The sequence below is a fragment of the Spea bombifrons genome, chromosome 1, assembly GCF_027358695.1.
Source record: "Spea bombifrons isolate aSpeBom1 chromosome 1, aSpeBom1.2.pri, whole genome shotgun sequence".
Classification (NCBI taxonomy): Eukaryota; Metazoa; Chordata; class Amphibia; order Anura; family Pelobatidae; genus Spea; species Spea bombifrons.
This window is the reverse complement of record NC_071087.1, coordinates 44984762-44991970: the sequence shown is the minus strand read 5'-3', so window position 1 is coordinate 44991970 and position 7209 is coordinate 44984762.

Below are 7209 nucleotides of genomic sequence, written 5' to 3'. Positions count from 1 at the left end.
TGTTTTAGTTATGTTTATTTTTTATTAATACTGCTGTATTTTTGTAATACTGTATTTTCTGACACGATCACAGTATGTTGATCTCCTCTCCGTATCTGGTCTTGTTCACTGTTCATTCTAGAGTCTTTCGGACCCTGGTATGCTTACCGATTTGTTTTAGCGGACCGTTGTTTTACTGTGCAAACGCGGGAGGTGTCTCTCATTCCTCTAATGTACACACTATAACTTGTCTTTTACGCATACCTTGAATAAATGGAGATTTGAATTGAGATAAAAAAAACAAAAAACCGTAGGATTGCTGCAACTTAATAAAACAAGATGAAAATGTAGGGTATTTTGATGGCACATGACCTACATAAAAACTCTACGCAGCTATCAAAAAGTTTGTTCCAGGCAAGTTTAAAAAAAAACAATGTAAAAAAACCTATGCATGTAGGGTATTTCCATAATCTAAAAAACACATACTGGATTTCTCTGCCATAACTCATAACCTGTGCCAAAAAAATTCTAAAAAACACAGAAGGGTTGGTGAAAAAAAATTCAACAAAGTATTTCTATAGCTAATTTCGGCAGTGATTGGTGGCCAAATGTCTGCTTGGACTGTGTCCTGAAACCACTAGTGACATATCCTAGATTGGGTGGTGTTCATGGCTTCTTTGTTTAAAATTTCCAGTTACAAACCCAACATACTAAATGTAAAAAAAAACAGTTCCAAAACAGCAATATACACCTTATAAGCCCAATTAAAATGCTCGAAATGCATATACAATCTGGACACCTGAATTGTTGTTGGGGGTATGTTCTGTCAATTTAACTGATTAAGTGAGGGTTTAGATATATATGAAAAATATGGGGTTTTAGTATTTTGTATAACATTACTCATTCTAAATGTTTAACTATGATGTGTGTGAAGATGTAAGTGACGTCTAAACATGAGACGCACGGATGCAAATTTGTAACCTTTTAAATTCATACATTGTCCTTTTTGTACACCTGTGCATTGGTGTTTTTTAATAAAGCATGAAATACCTGGCAAAGGGCCCTGAGGAAGCCAGCCCTTCAGCTCTTTAGCATACACACTGGTTGGGCCCGAACCATTGGTCTGGATAAACTCCATTCATTTTTGTTATTACATATGGTTACAGCTACTTTTAGTCAATAGTATAAAAAACACAACAGAAACTGATGGTCATTTAATTTGTTTATTATTAATTACAAAATTAATAGTCCAATTAATTAGGCCTGAAAGCAATGATCATGGTGACAGCTACCTCGAGACTCACGAAGAGTCATCTTTCAGCACGCAGGAGAGGAAAAACCACCCTAAGGGTGGAAACCTCTGGGGAACCATGGCTTGAAAGATTGTCCTTCCCTCTGGACACTAAGAGGTTAACTGTGTATTTATACCTGTAGAAAAGAAAAGGCAAAACGTAATTGACAACACGGAAGCACAAAGCTTCTCTGGATGATTATGCCTCCACCGCAAGCTCTTTCCCTTTAATAGACTGCGTAACATCATCAGTTCAATATAAACGGACATCGCATTAAAAATAGACATCGCATTAAAAATAGACATTGCATTACACATGGAGATAGCATTAAACATGGATGTAGACCTACTCACAGACATAGCATTAAACATGGACATAGCATTAAACATGGACATAGCATTAAACATGGACAGAGCATTACACATGGAGATAATGATACACATGGACATAGCATTACACATAGAGTTAACATTAAACATGGACATTGCATTACACAATGACATAGCATTTGTCACGGAGCTGGCTAGTCTGACCGACTACCTCCACTGTCTTGTGCTCCCTTAGCCTGGGACAACACACTTTCCCCGGTTCCCCAGTCACTAGCCGAGACTCAGTGTAGGGTAAAACCAAACGAAGACTGATTTATTTTGGACACACAGGGCTGGATATATCCATCAAAACACACATTTACATAAAATAAGATATTGAGACACAAACTGCCCCCCTTAATCTGCCTCCCAGAGACAACAGGGGCACTAACTAGATTAACAATACAATGGGGGGGGAGCTGATTTATACAACATTAAACTGAAACAATGGCAGTCACTCCCTGGTTGCAGATCCTGGCTGTATGCTGGAGATAATCCCCTCAGCCAGTGATGAGATGGTACTGCTGGGGGTAGCCACAAAAGTCTTTACAAACCCAGGGCCCATAGTCAATAGGGAGGAGGCAGATTCTGGTATTGTTCTGTAGGCAGAGTAGTGGTGTAGCAAGAGAGGATGACCCACAGCAGCCCCTGGAATTCTGATACCACATCCATGTCCTCGTCAAGGCGACCGAACTCTGCCGTCCAGGGCACTACTGGGGGCAGGGGGGTAGTACCAGAACTGCACTGGTTCAAAACAGGAGAAGCAGACTTGGTATGGGAAGCACTGATGGAAGGTCCCTTCCTCCTCAGAGATGGAATAGGGTCATGTATCTTTGCTATCAGTCCAGAGGAGATATTAGGGGCTATGGTAGTCTCTGGTGTATCACACTTTGCTGAGGTAAGAGTGATAGGAGTTGCAATCATGGCTGAACAGAAAGCAATAGGAAGTTCATCCATATGGGAGCAACCCACACTGCCACAGACTGTAGAATCACAGAAGCTGCATTCCATCACAGAACAGTCATCAGGCTTCAGCTGGACATCCACTGGAGTTTGAGAAGCATTAGGAATCACCAGGGGTGGTATATACTCCATGGGTTCACTGTCCTGGGGAATAAAGCTACTTCCCCTTTTAGGAGAGCTCTGTGCTTGTGACGTAGACTGTTCAATCAGTACAGAGGGTTTGGGAGGTTTCAGAGGACATTGGGTGATCCAGTGTCCCTTTTTGCCACAGTAAAAGCAAGCCTCATCATCACGCCTTTGTTGCAATTCGGTTGTGGTAAGGGGTTCACGTTTCCTAGAAGATTCCTTTTTCATACTGGTAACAGGCTTGTTGGATTTCTCAGGTGTAGGTGAATGGTCTTCATGAGGACACAAAGCAGAGAGTCCGCTTGGAAGGACACAAAGCAGGGAGTCCGCTTGGAAGGACGCAAAGCAGGGAGTCCGATTGGAAGGACGCATAGCAGGGAGTCCGCTTGGAAGGACGCAAAGCAGGGAGTCCGCTTGGAAGGACGCATCGCAGGGAGTCCGCTTGGAAGGACGCATAGCAGGGAGTCCGCTTGGAAGGACGCAAAGCAGGGAGTCCGCTTGGAAGGACGCAAAGCAGGGAGTCCGCTTGGAAGGACGCAAAGCAGGGAGTCCGCTTGATCAGGACGCATAGCAGGGAGTCCGCTTGGAAGGACGCAAAGCAGCGAGTCCGCTTGGAAGGACGCAAAGCAGCGAGTCCGCTTGGAAGGACGCAAAGCAGCGAGTCCGCTTGATCAGGACGCAAAGCAGCGAGTCCGCTTGATCAGGACGCAAAGCAGCGAGTCCGCTTGATCAGGACGCAAAGCAGCGAGTCCGCTTGATCAGGACGCAAAGCAGCGAGTCCGCTTGATCAGGACGCAAAGCAGGGAGTCCGCTTGATCAGGACGCAAAGCAGCGAGTCCGCTTGATCAGGACGCAAAGCAGCGAGTCCGCTTGATCAGGACGCAAAGCAGCGAGTCCGCTTGATCAGGACGCAAAGCAGCGAGTCCGCTTGATCAGGACGCAAAGCAGCGAGTCCGCTTGATCAGGACGCAAAGCAGCGAGTCCGCTTGATCAGGAAGCAAAGCAGCGAGTCCGCTTGATCAGGACGCAAAGCAGCGAGTCCGCTTGATCAGGACGCAAAGCAGCGAGTCCGCTTGATCAGGACGCAAAGCAGCGAGTCCGCTTGATCAGGACGCAAAGCAGCGAGTCCGCTTGATCAGGACGCAAAGCAGCGAGTCCGCTTGATCAGGACGCAAAGCAGCGAGTCCGCTTGATCAGGACGCAAAGCAGCGAGTCCGCTTGATCAGGACGCAAAGCAGCGAGTCCGCTTGATCAGGACGCAAAGCAGCGAGTCCGCTTGATCAGGACTCAAAGCAGCGAGTCCGCTTGATCAGGACTCAAAGCAGCGAGTCCGCTTGATCAGGACTCAAAGCAGCGAGTCCGCTTGATCAGGACTCAAAGCAGCGAGTCCGCTTGATCAGGACTCAAAGCAGCGAGTCCGCTTGATCAGGACACAAAGCAGGGAACCAGGAACAGTACAGGTGCCGAGCCACAGCAGGAAGATCCATAGACTTCAATACAAAGGCCCTGACTGAAGGGCAGGGCAGGTTCATAAAGGCAGGGTAATCACAGGTAACAAGGGCCAGCTGGATGTATTGGCTAGGGCTCAACCCAGGTAACAAGGCACACCTGAGTTCTGAGTGCTCCAGAGGGCGGCCACTAGTGGTAGCAGATTTAAACACCACAGGTATAAAAAAAGCCATGGTTCAGGCAGCGAAAAAGTGGTTCCTGACAATAGCATTAAACATGGACATAGCATTGCACATAGAGATAACATTAAACATGGAGATAGCATTAAACACTGACACTGCCTTACACATGGATAAAGCATTAAACATGGACATAGCATTTGTGACAGTGTAAACCCCAGGGAGATGCTTAGTGTGGCATTTCGGTACAGGTGCTATCCAGATCGTAAATATGGGTCCCTGGGGTGGAGCAATTGGAGAGCAGGGTGGGCCAATGCTCCGTTTCCCCATGCTGTGGAAATTCCATGCCGAGTTTTCCAGGAGGCAAGAAATCTGCAGGATCCGGTCCGGGATTCCTATGGGGCCGGCATCAGGCACAGGTGCTGGACATTAAAAGCCCCTGGAGCTTGATACTCAGAGAGACTGTTGGGGGAAGAGGAAGTTCCCTGTGCTCCTAGGGCAAGGAGAGGCCCCGAAGAAGACAATCCCTGAGCCAAGTGAGGCAATACCTGCCTGGACGTTTTGTGTGTTGTCTGGGGGAGGTTTTCCAGAGCCTGACGTAGCTGGGTCTGGCTGGGAGGTTGAGGTAGTGGGTGATTAGGCTGGTCAGTCTGGACCAGCATAGTTCAGTTAGAGAGGGCTCCAATTGGGAGCTAGGTTATCTTTTGCAGGTTTCACAGATATGCAATACTTTTATCCAGCAAAAAGAAACTTCACGTCCGGATCATCAATAAGTCGTCACAAACACATCAAGGCCATCCTCCATAAGAATATGTATTTCAGCCAGCAATACACAAGGGCACATACCATGAAACAGTCGGGGTTTAAGCGGTTAAAATAAAGCGAATTTTTTTTTTTCTCTTTTTTTTTTTTTTTGTTTTTCGGTTTTTTTTTGGTTCCTGCTTTCTGCCCACAGACCATAGCAGTGCTTTGCCCGCATCCTCCACCATATGTGACAAACCCTATAGCATGAGGGCCATACATGTCACTTTTAGGGGTCCTAAGCACCTAAGTCCTCTAGGGCAATTAGAGCCAGGAACAGCAGCTCATTTTTTTTTGGTTTTTTTTTTCGTTTTTTTTTTTTTGGTTCCTGCTTTCTGCCCACAGACCATAGCAGTGCTTTGCCCGCATCCTCCACCATATGTGACAAACCCTATAGCATGAGGGCCATACATGTCACTTTTAGGGGTCCTAAGCACCTAAGTCCTCTAGGGCAATTAGAGCCAGGAACAGCAGCTCATTTTTTTTTGTTTTTTTTTCCTCCTTATTTTAACCGCTTAAACCCCAAAAACCACTGTTTGACTGTTGCATGGTATGTGCCCTTGTGTATTGCTGGCTGAAATACATATGCTTATGGAGGATGGCCTTGATGTGTTTGTGACGACTTATTGATGATCAGGACGTGAAGTTTCTTTTTGCTGGATAAAAGTATTGCATATCTGTGAAACCTGCAAAAGAAAACCTAGCTCCCAATTGGAGCCCTCTCTAACTGAACTATGCTGGTGCAGACTGACCAGCCTAATCACCCACTACCTCAACCTCCCAGCCAGACCCAGCTACGTCAGGCTCTGGAAAACCTCCCCCAGACAACACACAAAACGCCCAGGCAGGTATTGCCTCACTTGGCTCAGGGATTGTCTTCTTCGGGGCCTCTCCTTGCCCTGGGAGCACAGGGAACTTCCTCTTCCCCCAACAGTCTCTCTGAGTATCAAGCTCCAGGGGTTTTTAATGTCCAGCACCTGTGCCTGACGCCGGCCCCATTGGCATCCCGGACCGGATCCTGCAGATTTCTTGCGTCCTGGAAAACTCGGCATGGAATTTCCACAGCATGCTATGCTATGTCCATGTTTAATGCTATAAAGGCAGGGTAATCACAGGTAACAAGGGCCAGCTGGATGTATTGGCTAGGGCTCAACCCAGGTAACAAGGCACACCTGAGTTCTGAGTGCTCCAGAGGGCGGCCACTAGTGGTAGCAGATTTAAACACCACAGGTATAAAAAAAGCCATGGTTCAGGCAGCGAAAAAGTGGTTCCTGACAATAGCATTAAACATGGACATAGCATTGCACATAGAGATAACATTAAACATGGAGATAGCATTAAACACTGACACTGCCTTACACATGGATAAAGCATTAAACATGGACATAGCATTTGTGACAGTGTAAACCCCAGGGAGATGCTTAGTGTGGCATTTCGGTACAGGTGCTATCCAGATCGTAAATATGGGTCCCTGGGGTGGAGCAATTGGAGAGCAGGGTGGGCCAATGCTCCGTTTCCCCATGCTGTGGAAATTCCATGCCGAGTTTTCCAGGAGGCAAGAAATCTGCAGGATCCGGTCCGGGATTCCTATGGGGCCGGCATCAGGCACAGGTGCTGGACATTAAAAGCCCCTGGAGCTTGATACTCAGAGAGACTGTTGGGGGAAGAGGAAGTTCCCTGTGCTCCTAGGGCAAGGAGAGGCCCCGAAGAAGACAATCCCTGAGCCAAGTGAGGCAATACCTGCCTGGACGTTTTGTGTGTTGTCTGGGGGAGGTTTTCCAGAGCCTGGCGTAGCTGGGTCTGGTTGGGAGGTTGAGGTAGTGGGTGATTAGGCTGGTCAGTCTGGACCAGCATAGTTCAGTTAGAGAGGGCTCCAATTGGGAGCTAGGTTATCTTTTGCAGGTTTCACAGATATGCAATACTTTTATCCAGCAAAAAGAAACTTCACGTCCGGATCATCAATAAGTCGTCACAAACACATCAAGGCCATCCTCCATAAGAATATGTATTTCAGCCAGCAATACACAAGGGCACATACCATGCAACAGTCGG